The sequence below is a fragment of the Spermophilus citellus genome (genome assembly GCF_964194105.1).
Source record: "Spermophilus citellus genome assembly, chromosome: 13".
Lineage (NCBI taxonomy): Eukaryota > Metazoa > Chordata > Mammalia > Rodentia > Sciuridae > Spermophilus > Spermophilus citellus.
In genome coordinates this window covers 60,698,043-60,718,934 of record NC_138193.1, presented here as the reverse complement: position 1 = coordinate 60,718,934, position 20,892 = coordinate 60,698,043, and positions in this window count along the sequence as shown.

The window sequence follows — 20,892 nt, the reverse complement described above, 5'->3', positions numbered from 1 at the left end:
CTTTATTTAAAGCCTTTGTCCTCATCCAATCATTTATTTACCTATTCCAAAAATAGATAAGCCAATTTACCAAGCATCACTTAGGAAGCTCACAGTCCAGGGATGGAGATCAACACATAAGTAGTTATAAGACACAAGAGCACACAGAGATATAAAGATGTGGGGGATGCAGACAAGTGTGAACTAAAAGAGGGAGTCACTCGCAACCTGGAGGACCTGGAGGACCTGGCAAAGATTTTACAACAGGCAGGTTAACTTTAAAAGTAAGGTCCAGCCGGGCGCAATGGCACATACTTGTAATCCCAGCAGCTTGGAGGCTGAGGCAGGAGGATCATGAATTCAAAGCCAGCCTCAGCAACTTAATGAGAACCTAAGCAACTTAGTGAGACCCTGTCTCTAAATAAAATATAAAGAGGGCTGGGGAATGTGGCTCAGTGGTTAAGTATCCCTGGATTCATAGTGGTACCAGAAAAAAGAAAAGGAAATAGTATGTAAAATAGCTGCAATGGTTCTTTTTTGTATGGTCCTCAGACCACCATTGTCAGTATTACTGACAAAAAAACATTGCCATTTTTCAGGGTTCATCCCAGAGCAATGCAATCAGAACTTCTTGGAGTGGGACACAGGAGTATGCATGTCTATTAGGTTTCCCTGATGATTCTGTAAAACATTGACGTGTGAAAACTATTGGCAGAGACACTTAAAAAGGCCAAGTTTCATCTGAGCCCATGATGTTTAAGTGGGGACTGTTTTTTCTAAGGTATTGAAAAACAAGTGAGACTTCTGTTTCTGACCAACATGGAGTACCAAGGATCAGATTCACTCTCCTTCCTGAAACAACTGAAAAACTGGCTAAAATTATGAAACAACAGACTTTAAGGCACTGGAGATCAAGCAGGAAATGTCAGTGGTCCTCAAAGGAGAGGGGAAAAAATGGAATGAGTGCTGTAGTGGTGTTGAGAGAGCTTCTAAGCTTTGGTGCAAAGAGCAGGAACCCAGGCAGACTCTCGTATTGAAGAGATGGAGCGAGAATCCAGGGATACCAAGACACTCAGAATTGGCAGGAAGAATACTCAAGGAGAAAGAGTGAGACAGGTAGCCACGTTATGAAGGGAATGTTTTTAACATCTTTATGCCAAAATATTCGACAACTTGATTAGATGAACAAATGTGTTGAAGGGCACAGTTACCAAATGTAATGAAAATTCTAAAAATCTCTACATCTGTTAAAGACATGGATATCTATTAAGAATCTTCCTACCAAAAAGCCAACAAAAAATAAGCAGTAACAATTTATAGCAGGCCCAAATTGTTCCACTTGTGAATTCTATCAACAATTTAAAGAAGAAATAACACCAATTCTACTAAAACTATTCCATAGAATTGAAAAGGAGGAGCTAGGCACAGTCATGCATGCCTATAATCCCAGCTACTCTGGGGGCTGAGGCAGGAGGATCACAAGTTGGAGGCCAACCTGAGCAAGTTAGCAAGACTCTGTCTCAAAATAAAAAGGGATGGAGATGAAGCTTAGTGGTAGAACACTTGTTTAGCAAGAGACCCTGGGTTCAATCCCTAGTACCACATACTCACACAAAAGAATACTTCCCAATCATCCTGTGAAACTTGCATTAACTTGATAGAAAAAAAATGTATAAAGATTATAAGTAAACTGCAGATCAATATTCATCATTAACAGAAAAATTTGTGAATGAAATTTTAGCAACTCTTATCACGTAATGAAAAGATAACTCATTATAATCAAGGTCTAATATCAAAAATACCAAGAATGTAATATTGATTTAATATTAAAATATAAATTAACATAATTTACCCTCATATAAATTAATAAAGAAAAATAAATGACCATTTTAGCAAACAAAGAAAAATTGGTAAAATCCATATCCATTTCTTTTTTGGGGGGATACTAAGGATTGAACTCAAGGGTACTCAACCATTGAGCCACATCCACAGCCCTATTTTGTGTTTTATTTAGAGACAGGGTTTCACTGAGTTGCTTAGTGCCTCACCTGAGGCAGGCTTTGAACTCAAGATCCTCCTGCCTCAGCCTCTTGAGCCACTGGGATTACAGGCATGCACCACAGCACTCAGCCAATATACATTTCTAATAAAAACTCTCATCAAACTAGAAATAAAAACTGTCATGGAGTCAGGCACAGTAGCACTTGCATGTGAGCCCAGCTGCTCAGGAGACTGAAGCAAGAGGATAGCAAGTTCGAGGTCTCCCTTAGCAATTTTGCAAGACTCTGTCTCAAAATAAAATAAAATTTAAAAAGGCTGGGGATATAGCTCAGTAGTAAAGCATCCCTCCAATAAAACCTAGCACTGAAAAATCAAAAACAAAAACAAAACACAGCGTTATGGGTTGAATTATGTTCCCCAAAATATGTGATGAAGTTCTAACCTTTCGTACTCAGAATGGGAACTTCTTTGGAAATAGGGACAATGCAGATGCAGCTAATTAAATTTAAAAAGGGTCATATTGCAGTAAGCTTGGTCCTTAATTCAATATGATTGGTGTCCTTATAAGAAAGGGACAAAGAACAGGCAAGTAAGGATTCTACCCAGAATCTCAGAGAGAGGACATGGCTCTGCCAACTTTTTGGTTTCAGATTTCTACACTCCAGAACTGAAAAATAAGTTTCTATTGTTTTAAACCCAGTTTTTGATGTTACAATAGCCAGAGAAAACAAATAAAGTCTAACTACTAAGGATGCCACAAAGTCTAACTACTTTGAGGCCACTTTGGGCAACTTAATGAGGTCCTTTTTAAAAGTAAAAAATTTTAAAAGCTGGGAATTTTGCTCAGTGGTTAACATCACTGGGTTCAATCTCTGGTGGCACACACACCACAAAAAGAAAGAAGTAAATTTCTTAATCCTGATAAAATGCACCTATGAAGACCCTATAACTAAGGTCATACTTAATGATGAAAGACTGAATGTTTTCCCCATAATATACAAATAACACAAAGATATCTGCTTTTACCACTGTATTCAACATTACACTGGAGGATTTAGTTAGTGCAATATGACAAGAAAAAGAATTATAATTTATCCAGATTGAAAAAGAAGTATAATTATCTTTATTTACCTTAAATATGACTGTGTCTCAAATTTAAGGACTTTATATAAAAGTTACTAAAACTAATAAGCTTGTTTAGCAAAGTTACAAGATCAAATTAGAAAACTTGATTGTATTTATATACACTAGCAACCATAAGAAATTGAATTTTTAAAAAAATACTATTACATGAACACTAAGAAACTATAAAATACAGAACTTCTGGTTTTATCTCCAACATAAAAAGAATTCGGATGTTATCACTCCCATCCTTACAATAAGAAAAAGGCTGAAAGAATTTGAAAAACAGTAATTGTTCTTGGGCTCATCAAGAAATTGAGGTTATAGGAAAAGATGTCATCCAAAATCTGTAGAGACAGATAAACAAAGTAATGTTGGCATATGTTTACCTAGAACAGAAGCAACTAGAACCATAAAGTTGTAAGACCACTTAAATTATAATTTTGATGAGCTCCTATGGGCTGAATGTATACTAGTACAACAAAGAGAAACTCTGGAGGCCATAGTCTTAGGATGTAAGTTTTACCTCTATAAATCTTACCCAGTTATTATGAAAAAGAGCCAAGAAATGTGTTCTGAGACTACAGGAGGGGAAAAAAAATAACCATTTGAAATATACCTAGAGTGTTCTGCATACCAAAGACCTACTCCCCACATTAGATTTTACTGGAGCCTTCACTTAAGGGAGACAGCATTTATCCAACTTCTGCCCCCTTAACTTTCCATTCTCACCTAAAACTGGAAAAAGCAGGGAGAAGACAGGCTGAGAAAGACTTCTTGAGGTCATAGCTCAGAGGCAGATAAAATACTGAGATTTAATCATAAGATGATAGAGTGCTTCCTCTCTCCCAAACACTGTCACAATAGCAGGGTTCTAATAAAAAGCATAAGAGTGGATTACAGAAGAAAGAGCTAAAATGCACAGATTCTATTTGAAGAATAGTTCTTGGAAAAGCCCAAAACAACAAGATAGACAAAGAAGAAAAAAAAAGGACAGTAGTAGATTTTGAAGCCTTTGGCACCTACATCCTAGGAAAGACCAAACAGTCCAATTCCAAGCCAAATTCACAAAGCACGTAAGTTCATAATTAAAGTGATCACTGATATCATTGAATATCTGTCTACCATGTTTAGAACTTTTCTTTTTGTTAGAGTTATTTTTCTTTTTGTTCCCTCTTTTTCTATCTTCTCTGGTTGATTAAACATTTCATGTGATTCCATTTTATCTCTTCTCAACATATCAAGTATAACTCTTTTTTTAAAACAATTTTTAGTAGTTACCCTGGAATTTGCAATATATGTTTTCAACTAACACTAATCAAGGAGAGATAGAGTCATGTTAATTTTAGACCAAGGAAACAAAAATTATCAGGCATAAAAAGAGCATTACATCATAGTAAAAAGGTCAAGTCTCCAAGAAGCTATAATAATCTTTACTGTGAGCCAAGCATGGTGGCACATGCTTGTAATTCCAGCTACTTGGGAACCTGAGGCAGGAAGACCAAGAGAACTAAGACAGCCTTAGAAATTTAGCAAGACTCTGTCTCAAAATAAAATATTAAAAAGGACTGGAGGATAGCTCAGTGGCAGAGCACCCTTGGGTTCAATCCCCAGTACAGCAAAATAAGTAAGTAAGTAAATAAATAAATAAATATCTTTAAAATACATAAGGCAAAAACTTAAAGAACTATAAGGAGAAATAAACAAAGCCACTCTTAGAGTTGGAGACTTCAACACCTCTCTTTCGGCAATTGATAGATCAAGCAAGCAGAAAATTAGCAAGAATATAGTTGACCTGAACAGCACAATCAATCAGCTTCTAAAATTGACATTTATGGAATACTCCACTAACAAGAGCAGAATACAATTCTTCTTAGGCTTATGTGGAACAGTTACCAAACAGACCACGTTTGGAGCCAAAAAACATATCTTAACAATTTTAAAGAATAGAAATCATATAAAGTCTATCCTCTGCCCACAATGGACTACAATTAGAATCAATAATAGAGAGGTGTCTGGAAAATCATCAAATACATAGAGAATAAACAACACACACTTTTAAGCAACACATGAATCAAAGAAAATGTCTCAAGATGAATTGTTATATATTTTTAGCTAAAGAGTAAAAAATACAACTCAAGAAATGTTATGAACAACTCTACACTCACAAAATAGGAAAATTCAATGAAATAAACACAACCAACCAATTCCTTTAAAGAAGGAAAAGAACATAATTCATATTATAAGTATAATCTGAATATGTGTATATTTGTTAAATACACTTAATCAATAACTTGTAGTCTCCAAAAAATAAACACCAACAATAGATGGTTTCACGAATGAATTCTACCAAATTTTAAGAAAAAATTGATACCAATTCTTCAGTCTCTTCCATTAATTCTTTAGAACTTATTCTATTAGGCCAGATTTACTCTGATTTTGAAATCAGTCAAAGCTATCACAAGAAGAAAAAAAGTAAAGAAAAAATATTTCTCAAGAGACTAAATGTAAAAAAAAAAAAATTCAATAGAATATTAGCAAATTGAATACAACATCTAGTAAAAATTATATTCTATGACCATATAAAATTTATTCCAGATATGCAAGATTGATTCAATATTCAAAAAAGAAATTATTATTAGAAAAAGAATTAATGTAATCCATCACCAGCACATTAAAGAAAAATCTCCACTATCTTATCAACTGATGTATATTTTAGTCAACTTTCTATTACTATATAAATCAACTTAAAAAGAGGAAATGTTTATTTGGACTTGCAGTTTTGGAGATTTCAGTTCATGATTACATGACTCCATCACATTTAAGTCTTTGACAAAGCCAGCATGTCATGGTGGGAAGTACATAGTAGAGCAAATTGGCTCTCCTCACAGCAGCCAAAAAGCATAAGAGAAAAAGAGGCTGAGACTGGAGTCCCACAAATAGCCTTCTGGGGAATAGCCAATGACCTAACTTCTTCGCACTTGGCCCCACCTCTTAAAGGTTCCACCATTTTCCAATACTGCCCGGGGGCTGGGGACCAAGTCTTTAACAGGTGGATATTTAGGGGACATTTAAAATAACAACAACAACAAAAAAGCATTTGGGAAAATAAGCACATTTTCATGACACAATCCCTTAGCAAACTAGGGGGAAAAAGGAAATTTACAAGAAATAAAGGTAAATTACAATGAATACCTATGAAATCCTACAACGAACATTATACTTCATGGTGAAAAACTGGACATTTTCCTACTAAGACAGAACAGGGCAAGGATGTGTTCTCTCATGACTCCCATAACATAACCCTGGAAATCTCAGCGAGTGCCATTGATAAGGAAAAAAGAGAAGGAAGGGAGGGAGGAGAGAGGAAGAAATGGTATACAGATTGGAGAAAAGAAAATTATACTGTTCTTCTTCACCAGTAACGTGGTGTTCTGTATAGACAATCCCAGAGAATTGACAAAACCAAAAATTCCTGGAAGTCAGTAAATTAGGTCATTGGGTATTCCCTTGAAGGGAATTCTGGAACTCCAAAATCATAAAAGGCAAAGGTAAGACACAAAAATCATACCAGCAAGGAATAATTGGAAGGTAGCTATGCTCACCACTATACCACAATGCTTACTGAGCAAAGAAATAATTGGAATTTGAAATACAAGACATCATTTTTGATGGCACTCAAAAAATGAAATCCTTAGGTATAAATCTAAAAAACAAAAACAAACAAAAAATACAAACCAGGCACAGTTCCACATGCCTATAAGGAGGATCATGAGTTCAAAGCCAGCCTCAGCAACTTAGCAAGCCCTAAGTAACTTAACTTAGTGAGACCTTATCTCAAAAGAAAAAAAATAGAAAGGGCTGGGGATTTAGCTCAGTGGTTCAGCACCCCTGGGTTCAATCCCTGGTACAAAAAAAAAAAAAAAACATATAAGATCTATGGGTCCAAAATTACAAGGATAATTGGATAACTTTAAAAATCAAAGGTCTAAATAGATGGGAAAGTGTTCTGTGTTCATCAATTGTAAAACTCAATAAAGTTAAAACGCCAATTCTTCCTGACTTGAACTATAAATTCAATGAAATAAAAATCAAAATCTCACCAAGTTATTTTGTAGATATTGAGAAACTGATTCTAAAGTTAATATGTAAAGGCAAAAGACCTCGTATAGCCAACACAACATTGAAGAACAGTTAGAAAACTCATACTACCTGATTTTAAGGCTTACCATAAGGCTACCATAACTGAGACAATGTGCTATGAATGAAAAAATAGACAAATGGGTCAACAGAACAATTGGGAGAGCCCAGAAACAGACCTACATAAATATTGTCAACAAATCTATATCAAAGGAGAAAGCTAATTCAATTAAAAAAAAAACACTTAGTCTTTAAACAACATCAACAACAACAATAAAACAGTGATGGAACAATTGGACATCCATGTATTAAAAAAAAACACCCAGAATCTAGACAGATTTACACCAGTCACAAAAACTAAGTCACAATAGACCACAGATCTAAATATAAAATGTAAACCTATAAAACTTTTAAGAGAAAATACAGGGGAAAATCTAGAGGAGTGACCTTGGGAATAGAGGTAAGTTTTTTTTTATTAGATGTTAATGAAATTATTTTTTATTTTATTTATTTATTTGTATGTGGTGCTGAGAATTGAACCCAGTGTCTCACACATGCTAGGCAAGCACTCTATCATAGAGTCACAATCCCAGCCCCTAGGGGTAAGTTTTTATCTATAATGCCAAAAGCATGACCCATAAAAAAATTTGTTATATTAGACTTCATCACAATTAAATTTTTCTGCTCTGTTAAAAAGCATTGTTAAGGAAATGAGGACAAGCCACAGACTGGAGGGAAAATGGATATATGACAAAGGATTTGTGTTCAAAATATACAAAGAACTTTTAAAATTCAAGATAAACATCCCAATTAAAAAAGTGAGCAATAGGGGCTGAGGTTGTGGCTCAGCGGTAGAGTGCTCGCCTCGCACGTGCGAGGCACTGAGTTTGACCCTCAGCATCACATAAAAATAAATTAAATAAAGGTATTGTGTCCAACTACAGCTAAAAGAAGATAATTTTAAAAAATGGGCGATAGATATAATAGACAGCTTACCGAGGAAAAGATATAGCTGGAAAATAAGCATATTGGAAAAAAAAATCATGTACCATCAGGGAATTCCAGATTAGAACAAAAATGTGATACCACTACACTCCTATTAGAAAGATTGAAAATGAAAAAACTGACCTTGCTAACTGCTAAAGCTACAAGACAAAAGGAGCCCTCATTCATTGCTGGTGGGAATACAAAATGGAGTGGCCATTTGGAAGATAGTTTATTACCTTCATAGAGTGAAATGTACTCTTACCATACAATCCAGCAATTAGAGTCCTAGGTATTTACACAATTATTTTAAAAAACATTTGCCTACACAAAAACCTCAAGGTGAGTATTTATAGTATCTTATATTTCCCCAAATTGGAAGCAACCAAGATACCTTTAGTAGATAGATGAGTAAACATACCATGGTATGTCCATACAATCCAATTTTATTTAGTGGTTAAAAATATGAGCTCTCAAGCAACAAAGTAATGTGGTAAAAACCTAGATATATATTGCTAAGTAAAAGACACTATTTGGAAAGGCTACATACTCTATGATTCCAGCTATATGATCTTCTGTGGGCAAAATGATAGAGATGATTTTTTAAAAAATCAACTTGTTTGTTTCTGTGATTGTTAACAATTTTGTTGGCCTCTAGGGCTTTGGATGTCTGTCAGGATCAACTGGTGGGCAAACTGGCCATAATGACTGAGATGGCTGTGATCCCGTCTAGCTCTATCCCTATGCTATGGTTTGGTGCAATTTATCCCTCAAAGCTTCATGTATTGGAAGCTTTGTGTGTTCTTAGAAAGGAATGGTTCTCCTGGGATGCTGAGTCCATCCTTCTGAGAGTTGTTTACAAGCCTGACCCTGAGCCCCGGGTTGTTCTCTGGCTTCCTCCCATAGACCAAAACCAAGGGGGCTTCCAGATTCTGGTCTTGTATCTTTCAGATCTGTGAGCTAAATAAATCTCTTTTAAAAAAAATCAATGGTTTCCAGGGGAGGAAAAGGTTTAATAGGTGAAGCATAGGGTTTGGGATTTTTTTTTAACTCTTTTATATGCTACTGTAATGGTAGAAACATGATACTATGTATTTGTAAAAACATTTACAACACAGAGAGTAAACCTCACAATATTCATTTTTAAAAAAAAATTTCATAAAAAGATTTTGCATCCCAGGATGGGATTCAGGCTACGATAATAGAATCTAACTGCTGTGTATTAAATGACCGTATTGAGAGAAGGAGTGGTGGGGAAGGGGCTGGCCTAAGTAACTTTGGGAAGAGTAAAATGTACAAGACAGAAGGCAAAAGAAACTGCTCCAAAGCAGGGTACTCTAGTTAATAAAGGAGTATCCAATGGGAATGCAGGTTAGAAATTCTGATAGTATACATGTATCTTACCGAAACGATCAGTTAAGTAAATGGAAGGCAGATAGTAGGATCTGGGTTTCTCACGGCTAAAGCAGAAGTTTACAAATCAGCATGAGAAGAGGCTAGAATGGTTCATGTGATAGTGGGATCAGAGTTGAAAATATCAGTATGAATGCATGTTTAGCTTAATGTAGATACAGATGGTTTTTATACACAGGCACAGATTTCCTTGTTCTGGCAGCTGAGAGGGCTTTGAAGCAGCAACAGAACACCTCAGTAACAATGAGCATACCTAGCTCCCAGCTCTTAGTTTTTAATATGGTTCTTCAGTAAAAGATATCAGGGTTCCTTGGAGAATAGGCTGACTCTAGGATTAGAACATGATGGCCCTGGAGCATTTGTAGCACAGAAAGCAAGGACATGTGAGGGGAACACACACATGTATACATTGATAGGAACATGTTAAAGAGATAAGATAGCCAATAAAAGGGTTCCTAATGGCCAAAGCTAGAGCAATTTGTGAAACAAAACAAAGTAGTACTAAATTTGAATCCAAAGTATAAAATAAATATCGTTAGTACTTATATAAGTAAATATATAAATAAACGAGAAATAAACAAATCTCCCATACAGAAGTATTCTAAATAATTTATGTTAATATTTAGCCCTCAAGAAGGAGGAGCAAAAATCCTCCCCCACTATTAAGCTGGGACTGTGCATAGTGACTCCTCTCCAAAGGGAAGGAGAGAAAGTGACTTGACAGTAGAGAATCCTGATAAACTCTAACTTAGGCTGTAATCAGGGCCAATACTGATAATCATAAATCTGGTATATACCCAGGGTATGATGTGATAAGAGGACACTTCATCTCTATGGTCTTCTCTCCAAAGATACATTAGCCCAATTTAATCACGAGTAAATTATCAGACAAATTACAATAAAAGGGTGTTCTGCTAGGTATCTGGCCAGTACTCCTTAAAATTGTAAAGGGGATTGGGGGTGGGTTGTGACTCAATGGTAGAGCGCTTGCCTGGCATGCGTGAGGCAATGGGTTCAATCCCCCCCCCATACCACATAAAAAAATAAACAATAAAATAAAGTTATTATGTCTATCTACAACTAAAAACACAAATTGTTAAGAGGATAGAAAATAAGAAGAGTGTGAGAAAACTGTCACAGCCAGGCTGAGCATAAGGAGACCAGATGACTACATGGAAGGTGAGGTCTTAGATGCAATCCTGCAACAGAAAAGGAATCTTTTTAATTAATTCATTTATTTATTCTAATTAGGTATATATGAGAGCAGAATGCATTTTGATTCATTGTACACAATTACAGCACAACTTTTCATTTCTCTGATTGTACATGATGAAGCATTGCACCATATGTGCAGTCATACATGTAACTAGGGTAATGATGTCCATCTCATTTCACCATCTTTCCTGCCCCCACATCCCCTCCTCTCTCCTCTCTCCCCTTTGCCCAATCAAAGTTCCTCCATTTTTCCCTCCCCCCCCCCCCGCATTATGGATCAGCCTTGGTTTGGGGGGATTGGCTTACTTCGCTTAGCATGATATTCTCAAACTCCATCCATTTACCTGAAAATGCCATAATTTTATTCTCTTTTAATGCTGAGTAATAGTTCATTGTGTATATATACCACATTTTCTTTAACCATTCATTTATTGAAAGCCTCTAGGTTGGTTCCACAGTTTAGCTATTGTGAATTGTGCTGGGTCAAATGGTGGTTCCATTCCAAGTTTTCTAAGGAATCTCCATACTGCTTTCCAGATGGGTTGCACCATTTTGGATTTCCACCAGCAGTGTATGAGTGTTCTTTCTTCCCACATTCTCGCCAACACTTACTATTGTTTATATTCTTGATACCTGCCATTCTGACTAGTGTGAAAAGAAATTTTAGAATAGTTTTAATTTGCCTTTCTCGAATTACTAGAGATGTTGAACACTTTTTCATATATGTGTTGATCAATTGTATATCTTCTGCTGAGCAATGTCTATTCAGCTCCTTAGCCCATTTATTGATTGGGTTACTTGCTGTTTTGGTGTTAAGTTTTTTGAATTCCAGAAAAAGGATATTTGATTTAAAAAATAAGGTAAGAATAAAGAATAATAGTGTATTGATAATAATGTATCAATTTAATAATAGTATATCAACAATAATTCTTTAATACCAGCATGAAATGTTAAATATGAAAGAAACAGGGTATGGGGTAGATGAGAAATCACCGTACAATCTTCTTAACTTTTCTGTTACCCTAAAACTGTTCTAAAATATAAAATTTAATTTTAATGACAAAAATATGAACCATTCAGGGCTAAATCTAACAAAAGATGTAGGACCCATCACTGAAAACTACAAAATATTGTTGAAAGAAATTAAATAAGATTTAATAAATGAAAGGGCCATGGTCTGTGGTCCAGAAAACTCAATATTGTTAAGTGGTCTATTCTTTCAAACTAATTTATGGACTCAATACAATTCTAATTTTATAAACTGACAAGCTGATTGTAAAATAAACTGCAAAACTCTTAGAAGAAACATCTTTGTGAAGATGTTAGGCAATAATTTCTTATATATAACATTAAAAACCTAGTAACAACAGAAAAAATAGGAAAATTGGACTTTATCAAGATTAAAGATGTTTGCTCTTCAAAGGATCTTATAATTAATGATGGTGGAATGTGATTATCATTACCATCCAAAGTACATGTATGAAGACACAAATTGGTGTGAGTATACTATGTATACAACCAGAGATATGAAAATTTGTGCTCTATATATTTAATAAGAATTGTAATGCATTCTGCTGTCATATATAAATAAAAAATTTTACATTAAAAAAGAAAGTCAAAAGACAACCACAGAAAAAGAGAAAATATTTGAAAATCATCTATCTGGTAAGCAATTTATATCTAGAACATACGAAGAAGAAATTTTAAAACTTAACAATAAAAATAAGCCAATTTAAAAATGTACAAGGACTGGGGTGTAGCCCAGCCCAGTGACAGTGTACCTGCCTAGCATGTGCAAGGCTCTGGGTTTGATCCCCAGCCCTGCAACAACTAAATTAAATTGGGTAAAAGATATGAGTGCACATTTCTCCTATAAAGACATACAAATGGCAAGGAAGCACAAAACACTCAATATCTTTAATCATTATATAAATTAAAACCATAGTAAGAAATCATTGCACACCAGTTAGAACAACTAAATTAAAAAGCCTGGAAATATCAAGTGTTGACTAGTGTTATGGTTGAGATCCTAATTGTCCCCGAAAAGCTCATGTGTGAGACAATGCAAGAAGGCTTAGAGGTGAAATGATTGGGTTATGAGTACATTAAATCAATCAGTGAATTAATCCCCTGGTGGGATTAACTGAGTGATTAATGAAGGTAGGTATGGTCCAGCTGGAGGAGGGAGGCATTGGGAGTGCCGTTTGGGGGCATATATTTTGTATCTGGCAGATGGATTCTCTCTGCTTCCTGATCATCATGTGGGCCACTTTCCTCCACCACACTCTTCCTCCATGGTGTGCTCCCTCACCTCAAGCCCCAAGGAATGGAGCCTGGTGTCTATGGACTAAGACCTCTGAAACTGAGAGCCCCAAATAAACTTTTCCTCCTTAAAATTCTTCTTGTCAGATCTTTTAATCACAGCAGTGACTAAAAATGAAAGAGCCGACTAAAACAGCTTGGATGTGGAGGAACCTGAGCACCCATACTCTTCAGATGGAGTGTTAATCGTTAGAAAACGATTTGATTGTCTTCTTAAAAAGTTAAACATACACCCATCTTATGATCCAACTATTTCACTTCTTGGTATTTACCCATGGAAAATTAACACATACATACATACAAGGACTTGTACATGAATGTTCTTTGTAACTTTATGTGTAACAGCCCCAAACTAGAGTCATTCCAAGTGTCTCTCAACAGGTGAATGGATTAAAAAAATGTTGACAAAAATACTACTGGAGAATAAAAAGGAATTAATTGCTGATATATAAGCAAGCCTCAAAATAATTATATTGTGTGAATTAAGTTGGACAAAAAGGAGTACATAATGTTTGAAACCATTTATATAACATTTTAGAAATTGCAAACCAATACACAGCAAATAGAAATTAGATCAGTGATTCCCTGAGATCAGGAGATATTACAAAGGAGCACAAAGGAACACTTGAGGGTGATGAGTATATACACTATCTTGATCACCATAGTGGTTTCAGAGGTTTAAATATATGTCAACGCTTACCAAATTTTACACTTTAAATGCATGATCTTAATTGTTCATCCATTATGTCTCAATAAGGCTGTTTTTTATTAGTTACACATGACAGTACAATGATCTTGACAATTCATACATTTGAATCAAATGGGGTATAATTTCCCATTTTTCTGATTGTACAGGTTGCAGAATTACATTGGTCATACAGTCACCTATATACATACAGCAATAATAATGTCTATTTTATTCTGCTGCCCTTCCTAATAAGGCTGTTTTTTTAAAGGGTGTTTATCAAGACATCCTTTATAGAAGTGGGTTGGGCATTTAAAGATGTCATATCATCTTCTTCTTCCATCTTTCTTTTACCCATCTTTCTTTGACCCCAAACAGCTAAGTGTTATCAGACAAACCTAAGCAAATTCTTTTCTATCACATGCTATTTTCAAGGACTTCAGGATACATAATCTTTTTGTTCTTATTGGGCATTCAAAACCAAGAATCAGTGAAACATCCCACAGATATAATCCTAAACAGAACAGCAATAATCATAACTGCACATCAGTAAGTCTTCATCCACCTGCCAACAGGTGATCTAATTTATGCCCTTGTATGTGCATTGGGGATAAAGTGGTTTTCACTCTATATGGCCACTTGACAAGTGAAAGCAAGTGGGAAAAAAATAAGGAAGTTCAAAGGATTTGCCCAGGGTATATATGGCAATGTAAAGTTTCCTGGTTAAGTACTTTCCAGGACACTGGCTGCCATGTAAGTCAAGCCATCTCCTCAGTAAGAGTCTACTTTAATAACAATAAGTGAATTAGAATTCAGGAAAGGAAAGTTGAGTGAAGGGCATCACCTAAGCTCATGCTTCTACTGCAAGGTGCCCACTAATCCTTTTATAGTCATCTCACAGCCTCAGTGTGATATTTTAACATAAATACAATAGATTGCACAAATTGTTATTATTTCTTGGGGGATCCTGGTGTTAAAGTACACTGAATAGTAATTAATGACAGTTAACACTGATTGGGTTATTTACTGAGTTTTTTTTTTCTTGCACTATTGCATGCTTACTAACAAGCCTAAGAGGTTAACACTGTGATTCTCTCTTTTTTGACAGATGAAAAAGCTGAGGTTCAGAGTTTTAGTAGCTGGAGCAAAATCACAGTTTATGAGTGAAAGAGCTGGGATTATAACTCAGACTTTAACTTCAAATCTTCATGCTGTGCCTTTAAATCATTTTATCTAATGCATGGGCATGAAGACACCCACAGACTCACTGTGTTTTGAAAACACCAGAAAGCCATAAATTAGATTGGAAAGACTAGAAATTTGTCTGATTATATGATGTGGAGGTCTGCTTCCAACACCAGCTCACCCCTACACACACACACACACACACACACACACACACACACACACACGGGTGTTGGAGTGAGGCAAATGGAAGGCTGATAGTTACAAAAGGATATATACAAATAAATCGGAGAAAGAAGGAAGGAGAACTGACCTTCCCCAACATTTCTGCCCTTCTCCATTCCTCTTGCTATATTCTATCTCATTAGTGCCATGGCTTTCAGAGACTCATCCTTTGAATAAAAAGAGACAAAACATTTCAAGGGTTTCAGACTTCTACTTCTCCATCCTCCCTAGTTATTTAGCAGAAAAGTTTACTTCTTCCAAAAGAAGGGCAAATTTTGTACACTGCTTCCTCTCTGTGGAAGAATTGTTCCACCCCCCCAAATCTCTAGATTCCCCTAAAATTGTTTGATCTAAAAATGTTTAAGTCTAAAAAAAAGTTGTGATGATCAGTTTTTTTATTACTACAATAAAATACTTGAGATAATCAACTTAAAAAGAGAAAAAGTTTATTTTGGCCCATGGTTTCAGTCCACAGTTGTTGGATCTGTGGCCAGGTAGTACATAATGGTGGGGATGCATGGTAAAAGAGATCTGTGCAACTCATGGCAGCCAGGAAGTGAGAGACAGGGAGAAGAACCCAGGGTTTCCCTCTCCCCTTCAAGGACATATCCCCTATGACCTAACTTCCTTCAACTAGAACTTCCTCCCATCTCTTCCCAACAATGCCACAAGCAGAAGACCAAGCCTTCAACTTGTGGGCCTTTGAGAGACATTCAAGATGCAAACTACAGCAGAAATACTCGAAAGGAGTAAAAAGAAATTCAGAAGGTGATTTTTAGACAGCTGATAATGTTGGGATCTTTGCAAGAACTTCTACAGCAGAAATTATATTCTTAGATTTTCATTTAACAATGACAACAATGATTAGAAATTAAATTTAAACATGATTCATATTGTCTGTATTTCCTGGTTTCTCTTTCTTGCTAAACAAAGAACACCCAAGATAGTGAAGAGATTTTTTTTTCAAATGTTCCTTTAAAGAATATTAAAAACTTCTTAGAAAAAATATATGATGATTACCCAGGTGGGAAAGATTTTAAAAAAAGAAGAAAAAAGAAAGTAGGCTCAAATACAGTAGCTTCCAGTTTTCAGTGATTATAATACTTTTTTTTGAAACTATAAGAGATTAACATTCTGACATATATAGGTATTACTGATATATTTTGTGTTAAAAATTTCAACATAAAAATTTGCATCACATAGATAAATTTGCATCATTCATTAAAATGAATTAATAAAGTGTACTATTTATGTGGAAGTTTAAAAAATACTGGAACACAATGAAGACATTCAGTTCTTTTAACTATATGTATATTTGGTTCAGGCAGAGATTACTTCTCTACTTTTTTCATATAAGAAAGACAGTCATGGGGCTGGGGTTGTGGCTCAGTGGTAGCGTCCTTGCCTAGCATGCGTGAGGCACTGGGTTCGATTCTCAGCACCACATAAAAATAAAATAAAGATATTGTGTCCACCTAAAACTAAAAAAATAAATAAATATTTTTTTTTAAAAAAAGAAAGACAGTCATGCCTTTTGGAAAATGGTCTTTGTCATAACAAGAAATATGTAACAGCCAGGCATCATGGTCTACACCTGAAATCCCAGCAGCTTGGGAATCTGAGGCAGGAGGATCTTAAGTTTGAGGCCAGCCTCAGCAACTTGGCAAGACCCCATCTCAAAATAAAAAATAAAAAGGACTAGGGATGGGATTCCGTAGTAAATTGCCACTGAGTTCAGTTCCTAATACAAAAAAAGAAATATGCAATAAACAAGAGGATCTACCAAAAGATAAATTGGCTACGATGAACTAATAGCACAATGCACATTATAATCTGAAAATTTTAAATAAATTCTGCATTTACAAAAATAATTAGAAAAATGTTAGTATTATTTATAGTTTCAGAGATATAATATTTTATATGTGTTAATGCCTATTTATTTTAAATATTTATTATAAAAATAATTTTTATAATTTTAAAAAGGAGAAATCAAAATGTTCAGAACTGTATGAATGAAGTTTTCTAGATATTTTCTCTGAACCGTGTATATAGTTTAGTTTCAATGAAGCTACATGACATTTCTTCGACTTAACTTTTTTCACTTGAGAATATATAACGATTCCCTTTCCCTTCACTGTCTATAGGTTTGATTAATGCATTTAATGATTGACAATATGCTATTTTACAGGTAATATTTACTTAAAGAATCTGTGATACAAGCAAGGCATTTCAGCCCTATTTTCCTTCACAGGAAAGTTCCTTCACAGATATTTTGATTTACTTGTACAAGGATCTGCATAGGGCCATTTCCTTGTTACATTAAGTTCACAGATGTGAACGTTTAACAATTGGGATAGATAATGCTCAATGGGATTAAACAGGTTCTCCCAAGGCAGACTTTACTATGAAAGTAGGAAAATTCCTGTCTCCTCAGCCTCTCACCCACAACTGGGTCTTAACATTTTCATCCTTGTGATACCAATACGTAAGATGACTTGTTGTTGTGTGTGTGTGTGTGTGTGTGTGTGTGTGTGTTTAGTTTTAATTTTGGGTGAAATGGATAATTTCTGTTATGATTACTATTTGGAATTTTTCTCTGAAGGCACTTATCCCCTTCCTGTGTCTACTTTTCAACTAGATTTTAGGTCCTTTTGTCTCTGATTTGCAAAATAAATTGTTTATTAAGGAAATTAGCCTTCATATCATAAACCACCCTCATCCGCACCCGTTTCTTTTCACTTTGGTTTTAATGCTGTGCATAGCACCACATGGCTGATTTTTATCCAAATGTCATTCATTCATTTATTTAATGAAAATTCATTGGGAGTTTACTATATGCCAAGGATATAGTAATATTACAATGATAACCAAAACAGACATTGACCTTGCATGAAGCTCAAGCACATAGTAAAGAAGCCAACATTGGTCAACAATTTCAAAATTGCATTGTTTCAAATGAAGGGCAAGTACCAGCAGCAATGTTTTCCTTTCTGGCTTCTTGGCTGTGCATGCTGTATACTTTTTGTACCATAATTATGGTTTGGGAATTTTTGTGGTTTCTTTAACTCATACATTTAAACAAATGCGGAATTTGCTTTGGGATAGAGAATAATGTGGAAATTCTACTTTCTTTTTTAAAACATGTTTAGTCAATGTGTCCCTTATTACTGGACCATAGATTCCCCAGTGATTAAGTATGTCACTTTTACCACACCTCAATTATTACTTGGCTGCACTTGGCTCTTCTATTTCATATCCCTGTGCCTGAATCCATATGATAATATAGCAAATAATGTATTTTCATAATTGCAGTTGCTAGCAAGGGCAACTCCGTTTTTATTTTCTTTTGCTATTCTTTCTGGATATTTATATGTATTTGTTTCTCCAAATCTTGTTGACATTCTCATTGCCATTTCATTGAGTTAAAGAGTAATTGAGTGATTTTTTTATAGAGTCTAACTGATTATTTTTAAAATCTTGTATAAAGGTATATCAGGAAATGGTGCATTTAGCTTCAGGTGATAGATATTTTTCAGGTTATGTAGCCACGTAAGAGTGGCTACAGGAAACACAGGTACTTACGGAGAAAGCTCAGGAGGAAGTACTCATGGCCAGGTGGCAACTCAAAATATCAGTCAAGATGCAAGCTCTTGAATAAGAACTAACATAGAACCAACATCTATCACTGAAAAATCTTGACACATGGCTTTTGTTGCATAAATCACTTTTATTAAGAATTAAAATAGTACAAATACTTTTAAACCCTTCATGTCTCCTACCACAAAGTGAAGCATTATCTTCCAGTTGATATTTCCAACTATTGCTCTTTTGACATACGTGTATGTTCATAAACATAACCAGTATTGTTCTACAAGCTTTTTAATATTTGTACAAATGTTATTATACAGTGTTCCCTTAGCAAGTTGATTTTTTTCACCTGACATTGCTTTAAAGTTTATCCTTGTGGATAAATATTACTCTAGTTAACTTATTTTAAAAGCTGTAGATTGTAGGACTATAACTCAACTGTAACACAGTCCTCTGTCTATACTCCCTGAGGCTAATTCTGCAAACAAGGCTGCAATAAGCATTATTTTAGTACATGTCACCTATGCATGGTACAAGACATTTCCTAAAGTCTTTATGAGCAGAATTGTCAGGTGCATGGAAAAATGCTTCTCTATATTTGATCTGGACAAGCTGTTTTCCAAAGTTGCATATTAATTTAAGATCCTCCCCAAAGTACATCAGAGTTTTCTTTGGTTCACTTCTCTCCCACACTTAACAATGCCGATTTCTTAAATATTTTGCCCAACATATGGGGAAAGAAATGCCATCCTGCTGGGCTCTTGTTCATAATTCCCTGCTCACCAAGAGGTTGAGCACCTTTGAATTTCTATATATTTAATTTCCATAAGGTTTCCTTTTATGTGAAGTGACTGCTGTATACTTTGCCCAATTTTTACTGGATTGTTCATGGGTTTACAAGCAGATTTGTAAAGTGCTTTTATACCCCCAAATTGCCAACCTTTACACAGTTTTCTAGCAGGCATGACCTGCCTTTGTGCTTCGTTGCCATTTGTTAAAGAGACTCTTTTTTTTTAATTACATCAAATTTATCATTTTTTTATAGTTTGTGCTTATGAGTCTGTGTAAGAAATGTTTTCATACCCAGAAATCCTAAAGATATTCTTCTATATCATCTGCCAACTGTTTTGAAAATGTTTTATTTTAACATCCTTAAGTCTATGTGGGATCTTAAGGATATACAAGAGGAAAAGCAAACTACAACAAAATCCTATACTTTTCCTTCCCAGTTCTATTTCTGAAAAGTATATCTTTTCACACAAATAAGTCAGACATTTTCTGAGCTTCGTCAGATGTCAGACTTCCATAAATGGTCTGTCTATTATGTTCCATTGGTCTGGCCTTGTGTTATTGCCACATGGTTAGTTTATTATAGCTTTATAATGAGACTTAGAATTTAGGAGAGTTAATCCTCCATCTTATTCTTCTTGAAAATTACCTTAGTTTTTTTTTTCCTCCCCTTTGGAGAGAATTTTTTTTTCAAATTAAGACTTTGAATCCAAAGTATTTTCTGAAGTACTATTTTTTTCCTATTTTCCTTAAGATATAAAAAGTGTATATTTTGCTGGATGTAGTAATCACAGTGGCTCAGGAGGCTGAGGCAGGAGGATCTAGAGTTCAAAGCTAACCTCAGTGAAAGCAAGGTGCTAAGCAGCTCAGTGAGACCCTGTTTCTAAATAAAATACAAAATAGGTCTGGGGATGTGGCTCAATGGTCAAATGAGTTTGATCCCTGGTACCCACCTCTCCAAAAGTGTATATTTTACTATGGTCATGTTCACCTTTTGTCAGATTTATATCTAACCATATTATAATGTTGATGATATTTAACACAGCAGCTTTTAAATTACATTTTATTTATTCCTGGTACAGGGAACATAATTGATTTTTTAATATTGATATTATACAAAACAACCCTGTTGAATTCTTTTTTTATTTGTTGTTTTTAGATAACATGACAGTAGAATATATTTTGACATAATATACATACATAAAGTACAACCCATTCCAAATAGGATCCCATTCTTTTTATTG